Source organism: Nyctereutes procyonoides, unplaced genomic scaffold (assembly GCF_905146905.1).
Source record: "Nyctereutes procyonoides isolate TBG_1078 unplaced genomic scaffold, NYPRO_anot_genome, whole genome shotgun sequence".
Taxonomy (NCBI): Eukaryota; Metazoa; Chordata; class Mammalia; order Carnivora; family Canidae; genus Nyctereutes; species Nyctereutes procyonoides.
Window position 1 is genome coordinate 59,546,626 of NW_026575126.1, and position 13,110 is coordinate 59,559,735.

At 50.7% G+C, this 13,110-nt stretch overlaps 1 protein-coding gene across 2 annotated transcripts in view; it reads left to right on the forward strand.

The window, feature by feature from the left end:
* Positions 1–5,730: 5,730 nt before the first annotated feature.
* SBK1 (SH3 domain binding kinase 1) overlaps positions 5,731–13,110 on the forward strand; it is a 46,970-nt gene continuing 39,590 nt past the window's right edge. The window contains exon 1 of one of the 2 annotated variants that reach the window (XM_055340868.1): positions 5,731–6,541. The gene's annotated coding sequence lies outside the window, so the exon portion shown is untranslated. The remainder of the gene's footprint in view (positions 6,542–13,110) is intronic. The other variant, XM_055340867.1, reaches the window with a different exon arrangement.

Genomic DNA, 13,110 nt, shown 5'->3' on the forward strand with positions numbered 1-13,110 from the left:
TTTTACAGCATAATAGATCTTCCACATTGTTTAAAACTCAAAAAAAGCTTTAGGGCTTATATAAAAAAATTGGCAGTCTCCTACCCCATCCCTTTGTACTGCAGGTCTTTTCCTAGAGGCAACAAATTCAACTCTTTTAGCTGTTCCTTCTGTTTGCTATTCTAAGTTGAGTTTCTCAAACTTTAAGGAGCACATGAATCACCTGGGATCTTATTAAAATACAGGTCCTGGTTCAGCAGGTATGTGGTGGATTCCAAGATTTTGCATTTCTAACAAGTTCCCAGGTGATGCTGATGCCCTAGTCCATGGATCATTCTTTAAATGGCAAGATTCTAAGTAGCATGCTAATACACCTATTTCTTGATTTTTCTGTATTTGATATTCCTAATATAGAAAATGAAAGCTTAGTTCTCTTACACCCTTACTCCAGCCTCTCCCACACACATGCATCCTGTCTTCATCCTCCCAATATAGTTATATACTCTTTTTGGTTAAATAAATTTTTAGTATTTATATTATTATGCCTTCATAGATAAAATTCGCAGCTCAGCCATATAGTATGCTATGATTACATTTCCCTTATTGTGCAACTTTTTGTTTTCCTTGGAGTTAATAATTGCTTTTTTCTTTTTTCTTTTTTAAGATTTTATTTATTTATTCATGAGAGACACAGAAAAAGAGAGGCAGAGACAAAGGAAGAGGGAGAAGCAGGCTCCCTGCAGGAAGCCAGATGTGGGACTCAATCCCGGTACTCTGGGAACACACCCTGAGCCAAAGGCAAATGCTCAACCCCTGAGCCATCCAGGAGTCCCAATAATTACTTTATTTTTCATCTTAACTTTATTATTGCATTCTCAGACTCTCCTGACAAAACTGAAAATCTATTCTTAACAGATTCAAACACATCATATACTCTAAATCTTGGAGCCTCTGTTCTCTTGGTCCAGTATAGATTGGTTATTCCATATATTTCTTCAATTAAAAAGACCAAGAAATGAATAGGTAAACAGAGTTTGTGGCAGGAAGCAGAGAGGAGTGTTCAGTTCTTCAGCTGTAAATTAGGACTTCACGACTTCTCATTGCATCCTAATCTCCCTTATTCCTTTTAATAATACTCCATTCCTGCCCCAGTTTTTAGCTATGCATATTGCTGTACTGATAGAGGCTGAATTTCCCAGTGTCCTTTCAAGCTGGGGGACTAAATACTGACAATATGAGTAGATGTAAGGAATACCACTTCTGCATCACTCCATCTTGAGGACTAAAACATGAATGGGGTGCTCAATAAGCCAGCTTCAGCCAAGAGGATCATCTACCTCTGGACTATTACCTGAAGAGAAATAAAATTCCACCTCATGATAAACTTGAACCAGACCTGGATCGACACAAAACTTTTCCCATGTGATGTAATTCACATGCTACCCTGGGAAGACATTGACATTCTCAACAGAATGCTTGAGCAACATTCTCATAAACTTTAATTCATGTAAGACCTCTTCTAGGAAGTGAGCTTCCTATCTACTCAGCTGTCAGCTAGTCAGTGCCATGAATGATCCAGAATCGGACATTCTATTTTCTTGTGTCAAACACTGAATACCTAACCATTCTGTTCCCTATAAAAGGGAAAGAACTCTTTGAACCTAGCTGGTCATAAGCCTCTTTCCTCATGGCAAACTTGAAATAAAACTTTGGCATATGCTCCTAATTAATTTAAAAGACTCGTAATATGGGACTTCTTCGTTACAGTGGCTTAGCTGTACCCTAATTAAGAGAGAGAGAAAAACCATCTCCTACCCACCCCCACTGGACAGAAAATCCCCCACAGGTGGGACCCTTTCCTCTCTGGGCCTGTCTGGGTCCCTACATGCATTGCCCAGCCCATGGCCTGGCCTAGAGCATGTACCCAGTGACTACCACATTTGAAGTTGAAATGCGAGCTAGCTGTGCTCATATTTGTTTCTTCACCAGACTGTGAGGTTCACCCCAGTGATCATGCAGGTCTTGAATGAAGGACTCTGAAAGCCAGCCGTGCTCACTATGCTGAAGGGGAAGTTGTTTGGTCCAAGCTTCAGAGAGCCCTGGGAGAGATGGCCAGCCCAGGAGATGGAACTTAACTGACCAGTTACTGTTGCCAGGCTTTTTACAAGCTCTGACTCATAGAATTTCAAGAGCTTGCAAGGTGGGTATTTGGAAAAAACCTCAGCAGCTTTTGCCTGCCCACCATCCATGGGGGGTAAAGGAAATAGGAAGATGAATAAAAACTGGGAAGGGCCCTGTGTTGACCAAGAACAGCAATGTGTCATGAACTGAAGAGGTGGATTAACTAACACCTGAATTCTAAATGGAAAATAAGGGGATGTCAGGGAACTTCTTCTGGGGCCTGGGTGAGGCCTGGCAGTCACCATTCTCCACATCCTGGTCCCTGGGTTCCGGAGAGCCATGGCTCTAAGCTTAAGAACCCAGCAGACACCCCCTGCTGGTGGTCTGTTTCCAATCAGCCAGACATGGGTCCGGGGTCCCTTGGGAAAGGCCTGGGTTCCTTTTTTTGGAGGCTTGTTGTATTCTGGAAACATTAAGAAATGCCAAAAATAGCCTGGTGAAGACCAAAGGATTTCTTAAATGTTTACACTTGCTTAATTAACACTTTAAACATACACACAAATACAGTGCAACATAGTTGTTCTGTTCACAAGCTAATTACAGGATTCATAAAGGATATTGACTCAGGGCACCCCATGGGATGCTGTGGGGAGGATGTGGTCTGAGATGGGATGCTAGGACATACTCTTAATGTCCCATGAATGTTCCCGCTCCTCAGTCCCATCAGGGAAATTCTCATGCCTGAATATATAACTGCATATAGAAATCATATCAGAAACTTACATTGAAGTCTCTTCGGGAATGTGAGGCCTGGACCAGATTTCCCCCATGCCCTGAGCGGGTCTGTGAGCCTGGGCTGAGCCCAGGAGGGTGACTGGGGTTGACCCTGAGTTCTAGGCAAGGGAGCGCCCCCCTCAGCTGCAAACACTGGAGCCAAGGGCTGCAGGCCTGACTCTAGCACCCACAAGCTGATGGTCCATAGGTCTAGCAAAGGGACCATCCCTCTTGGAGCGAGGAGCGAACAGCTGAGAATTAAGGGCTCAGACCCTCCAAGATGCTTAGGGTAGAGTTTGGAGCTGCCTGGTATCCCTAATCTTTCCTCCTCGGCTGGAATCAGAAGAGGGTAGGAGTGGGAGAGGGAAAAGTGAGGTCTCAGACCCCTACGAACTTGGTCCGTAGCTCCAACCCCACCCCCAGCCCAAGAGCCAGGCCCAGTCACCCAAACAGGAGACAGACAGAGCTTCACAGCCACTGAGAATTAAAACCTATTGATTTTCCCCATTAGCTAGAGAACGCCATCAGAGTGCATTAAAACCAGGCAAAGCACCAGCATCGTGAATAATTAACATCCACAAATGACAACCCATGGGGCCCAGAGGAGGGGGAAGGGGCACCTGGAGGCTTGGGACACCTTGACCCCTTCTGACTTCTACCCCAAGGAGCCATAGCCTAACCTGGCCTCCTCCTCCTCCTCCTCCTCCTCCTCCTCCTCTCTGAATCTCCACTCTTCCTCCTGCCCACTCTCCTTTCCTCTCCTCTTCTCCAGGAAATATCAAGCCTCTAAGGTGAGCAACCCAGGCAGACACAGGAGCAGGGAAGATAGAGCACAAGGAAGAGAGTCAGGGTGCCCAGCTCTGCTGTGTGTCACTGTATGACCCCAGGGGAGTCAGCTCCTTTTTACGACCATTCCCTCCTCTGTGGAGTGTTGGGGCTGGATCAGCGGGCTTCTAGCTAAGTCTATGGTTTGTGGTTCCTGAGACGGACAGTAACTGACCCAAAGCATATGGCAGGACTGTAGCAGAGCCCACACCAGGGCCTGGGACCCCTAGGCCACCCCTCCCAACCTCACCTAAGGGGCACCTTTGTGCAAATCAGAAACATCACCCTCTCTGGATAGACCGATTCAAAGAAGACATACCTCTAGGTGGACTGATGTTAAGAAGGCACTCTTGAGGCTGACCCCCGCCACACACACACACACACACACACACACACACACACACATCCCACGCTGCCGCAGGGCTAAAGACACAAGGCTTGGCAGAGCAGCGGAAGGGCTGGATATCAGCCCCCCTCCTCACCATCTGCCAGGATGCCCCGTGCAGTGTGCATAGCCTGAACAACTACATGTGGGGGCTGTGTCCCCAGCCCCCACCTTCTCTAAGCCAAGGAGGTGCAGATCTGTCCTTCCAGCCAGTGGAATTCAGTTCAACAAATATAGATGTCTCCTTCCAAGCTTCTCCGCCCCCGTCCACCTCCTCAGCCCCTCAGCTGACCCAAGTTCCCGTTTCCATTCCTCCTCCCATCCATCCTTCATCCCCAGAGCCCTGGGAGAGGCGCCTCTGCAATGACTACCTGCTGCAGCCCTGACCGCATCACCTCCATCTGCCTGCCTTGCACCTCACCACCTATCCTTGCATCTACTCTGCTTTCTCTGCTCCTGAGCCCCTGGAAAAACTCTGCTCGCTCCTTAAGACCCAGCTTAAAGACCTGCTCCTCGGTTCCTCCCTGTCTTCCTCAGACAAGCCGGCTAGTTCTTGCCTCTGGGCCCTTGCACCTACTGATCCCTCTTTCTGGACAGTCTCTCCTCCAGATCTTCTGGCCGCCGCCTCCTCCCCCTCCTCCTGCTGGTTGCAGCTCCAAGGTCACTTCCCCTGGGGGTCCTCCTTGAACACCGTATTGAACCACCTCCCCATCTTCAGCCTCTCTCACATCTCCCTGCTTTATTTTTTCATAGCGCTTTTCACACTCGGAATTTATGTTTCCTCCGTTGATTGGTGTTTCCAGGGCCACTGTGAATGGTTGTGTGCGCTCTAAGTTGCAGAGGAGGTGAGTGGGGCTGAAGCCCAGCCTGTGATGGACGCTACACGCTGCTGTTCTAGGGCCCTGTCTGCCTTTTTCTAATCCATACACGGGCACCACATAGATGAGCTGGGGCCTCACTGGCCTCCTGCCGGGATGTGCAAGCCCCCACCGAGGCGGGCATAGTATCTGCCCTTTCTGTTGCTGGGTGCCCAGTGCTCAGCACAGTGCCTAGCACAGAGATGCTTCAAACATTTCTCAAGCAAGCAAATTCTACCCAGGTTCCCCTACTCCCACCCTATTCCCAAGCCCCTCAATAAGATATATGACTGCATGTAATCCATTTCTGGGTCCCACAGGGGTTGCATGTAGTTCAACTGGGGGCATCCTAAAGGAAGCCAGTCAGGGAACTGGACCCAAAGTCAGCGACAGTGACTGTTCAGGGAATGGGGTGGGAGGATCCAGTGGGTTGAGGGGTGGATGTGTGAGTGCAGGAGTCCTGGAGATGCTCCCTGGAGCTCAGAGCCCTGTCCGTCCCAGGGGTGCTGTCCCGAGGCCCCTTCCTACCTGGCTCCCTGGAGGTATGAATGGGGGGTTGAGGTGGCCCAGGCACTGTGACCACGATGCCCAGTGCTGCACAGAGACTCCCACGCAGGAGGGGGCATCTCAGGGTCCTGCAGAGGCAGGCAGGCTCGGGTGGGGCTGGACCTAAGGCGCCCCCCTTCCCTCTGCTCCCAGTGGTGGCCGCTGCCTCCCCGCCGGCCTTCCCAGCTCTGGCAGGGAAGGAGTTAACCTCCAGGCTTCTCAGCGTGAATGTGGAGCTATTAATACCCACAGCCAAGCGGTCTGCCAGAGCAGCCACTGGAGTCGGAGGGAGCAGGAGGGAGCGAGCTCCAGTCAGAGCCAGAGCCAGAGCCAGGACTCCAAGGGCCAGAACTTTTCTTGGGGGACAGCGTGGGCACTGTGCCAGCCTCACCTGGTCTCCACCCGCCTTCGAGCTTCAGGTCCTGATCCTCTCACCTGGAGGCCACCCATGCCACCCACCCCGGGAGAGAAACACAAACTTTCTTAGCGAAATCACCTCTGCTGCTGGGCTGGCTGGACAGGGAAGAGCAGACGTCTGGACAGACAGATGAACAGATGGACAGGGCGTCTGTGAGCCTGCCCACCCAGTCCCGACTGACAGGCAATAGCAGAGCGGGCAGCCAGGGGGCCTAGTGTTCCACCGGGGGCAGCGAGGGGTCCTGCCGGACCTGTGTCTCCCTCCGAGTGCAGGCAGCTACCTGCGTCCCGAGGCCGGCCCTGTGGGTCAGGACAGGAGTCCCCAGCAGACAGAGCCACAGGCTCTTCCACCCACCGAGGCAACGGGTAACCTGAGTGAAAAGGCACAGGTGGCAGGTGGGCAGGCGCGGGGCCCAGAGGCCAACAGGCTGCTGACCCTGGAGCGCTCTGGCTCGGGCCCCCCTGCACAGGCTGGGGACGATGCCGATGAGGCCACCACCAGCCACCCCTGCCCCGTCCTGGAGCTGCCTCCAGCCTGGCCTCTGGGCTGTGGAGCCGAAGATGTGCCAGCCTTCTGCTTCGTGTGCTTCCACAGAGAGGAGGAGGAGGAGCTGCTGGAAGAGGTCTCACTGCAGAGGTCAGTGCCCCCGGGGACATGGGGGGTGGGCAGGGTGAGGGTGCAGTACTCAGACCTCCCTAGGGCCTGGCACACCTGCCTCAGACTCTCCCTGTCCGGCCACTGCTTACCACTCACTGCCGCCTCCCTGAGTCAGACTCGCAGACACCTGGTCGTCACCGCAGCTTCCTCCCTGGCTCTCCCATTCTGGTGCCACGGTGCCTCTCCTGTCCTCTCCCATCGTGCTCATGACCACCCTGCGCAGAGCCCCCCGTGACTCTCCACCCCCACGGGATGAAGTTGCCACTCGGCTGGGCGTTTGAGGCCTGTGTGATTGGGCCGACCCACCCACCTCATTGTGCTCTGCACCCCTATATTCACCCCTAGAGAAGCCTCCCAAACTTCCTTCTCCCCAGTTCCCATCCAACCAGGCCCAGCAGCAATGTGTCCTCCTCCAGGAAGCCCTCCAGGAAGCCCAGCCCCACCCTGAACTGAGAGCCACCTTTCCTCTCTACACTGACACTTAATAATGTTCAGTCTGTTGAATTACTCAGTGAAAATGTCTGTGTGTGTGTGTGTATATATATATATAGTATATATATATACTTGTGTGTGTGAGTGTGTGTGTGTGTGTGTGTGTTAAAGGGAGAGAACAGCAAATGGGTAGGAAATGAAGGTTTGTGTGGTTATGTGGTTGAGCATTTGCTGGGGGTGTGATTGTGAATGTGCATACATGCTTGTGGAAGTGGGTGTAAGTTCTATATACCTATGTAGGAGAGTTTGTGCACTCTGCCCGGGTGAGGGCTCGTGCCCGGGGCCATTGGCCCTTTTGCCAGCTCTCCCCACCCCCACCTGCAGGGAAGCCCAGGCTCCAGCCAAGTGCATTACCCAAGCTGTGACCACAGGCTCCGGGAATGGATGGAAAGTCTGCAGGGGACACAGGGGTCACCTCTGCTCCAACCCAGCCCGCCCACGCCTCCATCACTGCCTGAGTCAGCACTCCCCTGGGGTGTATGGAGGGGGAGAAGGACAAGCTGAGGGCTGACCCAGGTGCCCCTTCTGGGCCTCTTTTAGGAGCGTGAGGACTGTGGGCTGCTGTAGCCTGGATCAGGTTCCTCCCTGAATTTCTCTGTTGGACTCCCTCAGTCTATAAATTTCCCTCTGTGGGCCTCTGTCTCCTCATCTGTGGAATGGGGCAATACCTCTGCTGTGGTTGTCAGCTCATCACTCAGCAGTGACTGAGCCCTCCCCCCCGCCAGAGCGCCAGGGCCCCTAGTCTTCACAGGGTCACAGCCGCTAGGAGGGACAGACAAGCAAACAGATCAGTTTGGCAGAGCGATGGGCCCCCGGATGGGCGTGGGTATACTATCCTCAGGGAGTCTGATGGGAAGACAGACCAGACCACTTGTGCCTGCAGGGGCTCTAGGAGACCTGCCAGGTCTGTCTTACTGTCCAGGTCCTCTCCCAGGTGGTGAGTGACGTTGAAGAAAGAGCATGTGTCACAGGGAGTGGGAACAGCAAGAGCAAAGGCCTGGTGGTATGAGAAAGAAATTGTCTGAGGATGGGGAGTTGAGTCTGGCAGGGTCCAGGGGGGCCAGGTCACAAGAGGCCTTGACTGCCAACCCAAGGACTTAATCCGTAGGTGGTGGAGTGAGAGATGGAGAGGGCCAAAGCAGGAGACTCAGCACCACTGTGAGTCCCAAAGCAATGGGCTCCTGAGAGAGGTATTATTTTCATAGTAGGGGCTCAAAATGCTTGTTGTGTAAGTGAAGATGGCATGGGGACATAGGATACCTAAATCACCTGAGTGGACTGTCAAAAAATACTCTGGGGGCACCTGGTTAGCTCAGTTGGTTAAGTGTCTGCCTTCAGCTCAGGTTATGATCCTGGGGTTCTGGAATTGAGCCCCAAGTCTGGCTCTCTGCTTCTCCCTCTCCCTCTGATCCCCCGCCCCCCGCCCCTGCCATGGGGGATGCCCCTCTGCCTCCGGGGATACGATGGCCTGAAAGTCAGTCCCCTTTCCAGTTGGTGGGCTCTGGCCCTTTAAGGCCCTGAGAGGGGACACCACCAGGCTGGGCAGACAGTGACCACAGGTGCCAGGTGGTGAAGCTAAAAATACTGAATGATGTGGACACCCAGGCTGCAGGCTGGGGTGGGTGGGAAGGAAGGCTCTGGAATATTTCTTTCCTGCTGTAGGAGGGGCAGTGGGTAGTGACGTTTGGTGGGGTCTCCTTAGGGGCTTAGAGAAGGTGCCCCCCCACTAATGTCCCTCTCAGGCCTCCTCCAGCCCCTGGAAGGCACCAGGATTCGCTCCCAGTAGCCACTGCCATATCTAGTAGCCCTGAGTCCTGCTGATTCTGAGGCATCCTGCTTCTCTGGAACCCTCTCTGGGCCTCAGACCCTTAGGGACAGAGAGGCAATGAGGGGTGCAGGCAACCAGGTCACTCATTTGTAAATTCAACATGCTTTCCCTGAGGTCCCCTAGGTGCTGAGGCCACAGGCGTGCCCATGACATAGGCATTCCCTGGAGGAGCTCACAGCCTGGTGAGGACAGGAGGGCACCCACTGAAGTGATTGCACGCAGCAGTGCAACGTGCAACAATAGAGATGTGAGCACCATGCAGGGTTTCTGTTGTGGGATGATGCAAGAAAACGCCCTGCTGAGAATACATCTGAATTTGATGAAGGCTTGTCAGCAAAAGCATCATGCATGGTGTTGCTTACCAGCCACCTACCTATGGTGCTTTGATGTATTAATTAAGGTGAAGCTACCTGTCATAACAAATAAGCCTGGAAATCACCGTGGCTTGACCCAGTAGAGCCTATGTCCTGCCCGTGCAAAGTTCTAGAGGGGTTGGAGTGTCGAAGGAGACCGTTCCCCAAACAGTCTTCCGGGGACCCAGGCTCCTCCCACCTTGTGACTCAGTTGTCATCCAGGTCTTCAGAATCCACAGCTGGATTCTCTGCAACCACTCGCAGACAAAGAAGAAAGAGCACAGGAATCACATGTGAGGTTTTATGAGCCAAAGCTGGAAGTGGCCTACTTTACCTCTGCCCACACTTATTGGCTGGAACAGCTAATTGCAAAAGAAAAAAAAAACACCCTGGGAAATGTAGTCCAGCTGTGACAACCTCCTAGGGATGTAAAAATGAAATATTTGAACTATGTGAAAGCACCTGGCACATAACAGGTGCCCAGTGTGTCCGATGGGTCATTCATTCATTCATTCTACAAATCTCACTAGAGACTGGAAGGTGAAAATACTGTGTGCGCGTGGGGCTTATATCCAATGCAGGAGCCACACAAAACATAAGTAAACAAATAAATATGATCAAAACCCATTGTTAAGGAAATAACCAGAAGGATAGTAGGGGAGACACCCCCTTTGCATAAGGTGAACAGGGCAGGTAGGATATTTCATCTGAGAGCTAAAGAATGAGAGGGAGCTGGGCAGAGTTGGGGGTAGGAATATCACAGGCCTGAGGAACAGACGTGCAAAGGCCCAGGGGCAGATGAGAGTTTGGGGAGTGTGGAGAATGATCAGGCCAACATGACTCACACAGAGCAAATGGTGGAGAGAGTGGCATGAGGTAGGGAACAGGCTAAGTTACGTAGGCCTGGTGGACAGTGGTGAGGGAATGCATCTTATCCTGGATGAGATCAGGATACCTCCAGAAGCCTCTAAATGGAGGAAGAGATAACATCTGATTGACATTTTAAATGATGTCTCAGGCAGCTCCAGGGAGTTATCACGGGCAGCTGGGCCAGAGCAGACATGGGTACCAGTGTGGAGGTCACAGTGAAGACGGAGGGGCCGGGGCGGTGGCCTGGACCAAGGCGGGCCTTGGAGACAGGGAAGCAGATGTCTCCTAGGTATACTGAGGAGAATTTGCTGATGGGATAAAGGAAGAAGGGAATGGAAGATGAATCAGAGGTTTCAGGGTGGGAGAAACAGATGATTGGAAGGCTCAGGGGAAGGAAGGTGTGGAGAGAAACTCAAGAACTCTGCCTCGGATGTTTTCAACTGGAGAAGCATGTGAGCTGCCCACGTGATGATGTCAAGTGAGGGCTCGGTCCTGAAAGTCTGGGGCTCAAAGGGGGAGACTCTTGGCTGGTGAAAGACTGTCAGAGACATCAGCAGGAAGGTGGCATTGGAAGCCGCGTGTGTGCAGTCCCAGCAGCCAAGAGAAGAACGTCTCCAGGAGAAGGGAGAGCAGACAACTGGACTCAAAGATGCCAAACAATCAAGGGAAAAGAGACGGTTCTTGAAGGGGTAGAGATAAAAGCAGATGTGAGTGGAGCCGGCTGGTTGGGATGGCGGATGGAACACACGCACTTAACTTCTCTGAAACCCCATTGAAAGGAAGCGAGTGGATGCTTCAAGGTATGCCTTTCAGTCCTGCATTTGCTGCCATAACAAATTACCTCAAAGTTGGTTGCTTAAGGCCAACCAAATGTGCTGTCTTACAGACTGTACGTCAGAAGTCCAACATATGTCTCCCTGGGCTAAAATCAAGGTGTCGACAAGGCTGCCCTAGGAATCTCTCTCTGGAAGAACTTTCTGGAAGTTCTAGGAGAGAATCCATTTCCTAGTTTTTTTCTGAGGCGTCCTTTTCCAGAGGACACCTACACTCCTTGGCTTGTGGCTCCCTCCCTCCCTCCCACCAGCAGGTAGCAAGCTCTGCTTCTTTGACCACATCACTTTCTCTGATCACAGCTGGGGAAGAAAGGTTATTCTGCTCCTTATGCTTCATGTGATTAGATTGGGCTCACCTGTATAATCCAGGATCCTCTCCTCACATCAACGGCACATGGGCAAAGCCCCTTTTTGCCAGGTAAGATTACATACTTAAAGGTTCTGGGGATTAGGACACAGACATTGGGGGCTGAGGGGTGGCATTATTCTACCTACTGCAGTATGAATCAGCAGGAACTAATATATTGGACAGGAGACAACAACAACAAAATTTTGATTCCAGAAGGCAGATATATGCGTACTAAGTGGTTTCACAGCCTGGTGGCAGTGCACCTGAAGCCAGCCCCAAACTGGGAGGGAGACAAGCAAGGAGCTCCACAGTTAACCCCACAAAACCCCCAAAGGCTGCAGTGTTAGTGGATTAAGTACTCCCTGGAAGTGGGAGTAGAGCTGCATCCCAAAACAGGAGGATTGGTGTAAGAAGGGCTTTAATCCTCAGCTTTCCTTCTCCCACTCTGCACAGCTGGGCAGCCACCCATCCCCTGCTCTGACAAAGGCTGAAGATTTATCCTCCAAAGAGGAGAAAACACAGGATCTCTGCACAGCACCATAAACAGGCAATGCTACACCCAACTAGAAAGATTAACTGAAGTCTACATCCTGAAAGTGGGAAGCCCTGCCCCCTACCCATCATCGCTTGAGCCCTTCTTCCCCCTCTGGGCTTCCAGAATAGTGAGGTCAAGGCAGGGCACTCCAGAGTTTGCTCCGTTCAGCCTCCGGATAGATTAATGATGGGTATTTGGTTAGTGTTGTCGCTTGGTTTCCTGTTCGTTCTCATTGTCTTCTCCCTCCATAGCATTTGTTTTCCCCAAACTGCTTTTTTCCTATTACTTCTGTCCTTTATCTTAAGAGTCTGACGGGCCAGGAAAAGAATACCAACGTAGGTTGGCATAAGGGATTTCCCAATGAAACAGCCCGAAAAGAATCTCTAGTTTGAACCCCTGAGCCAGCCAGCCCCTGCCCCAACACAGAGCTATTCATCAGCTTGCTTTCATAAGTTGTATTTTTGTATTCTTTAATCAAAACGTAGAGTGAAATACAAGCGGTCTTAAGTGGCCGCTTTAATGAGTTTTAACAAATGTATACACCTGTGTAACCCCCACCTCAATCAAGATCAAGAACATTGCCGTGTAAGGTAACACATTTGCAAGTTTCTTCATGCCGAGATCCATACCTGCCCCAACACACACACACAGGCAGCCACAATTCTATCAGCTCTTTAAATCTTTTAAGTATGAGCCAGGGACTGCCAACATTGGAGAAAAACCTGTAATATAAGAAGCAGAACAAAAACAAACAGAATTTGGAGGAAACAGACTACATAAGGGAAAGAAAATCTAAGAACAAAACGATTATGACTATATTCAGAAATTTAGGAAGCTACATTGCAACCATGAAACAAACACTAGATGCTATTTTGAAAGAAAAACACTCTGAAAAATGAACAAAACAAAAAAGTTCTTAGAGATTAATATCATCCAGAAATTAAAAATATATTTAAATGCGTTGGAAGAGGGGTCAGCAAACTACCACCTACAGGCCAAATCCATCCTGTCACCTGTTTTTTTTAAATAAAGTTTTATTGGAATACAGCCACACCCACTTATTTACTATGTCTTATGTACTATGGCAGCTTTCACATAAGCAGAATTGAGTAGTTGTGATAGAGACCATATGGCCCACAAGCCTCAAATATTTCCCAACTGGGCCCTGAATTTAAAATTTTGCTGGTTGCTGAATGAGAAGAAAAAGAAAATTTTCAAAAAGTAAAACAAAAAAGTAAAGATACATGAGTAGGTTTGGAACCTCCAGTCAATAGATGCTTCGATATAG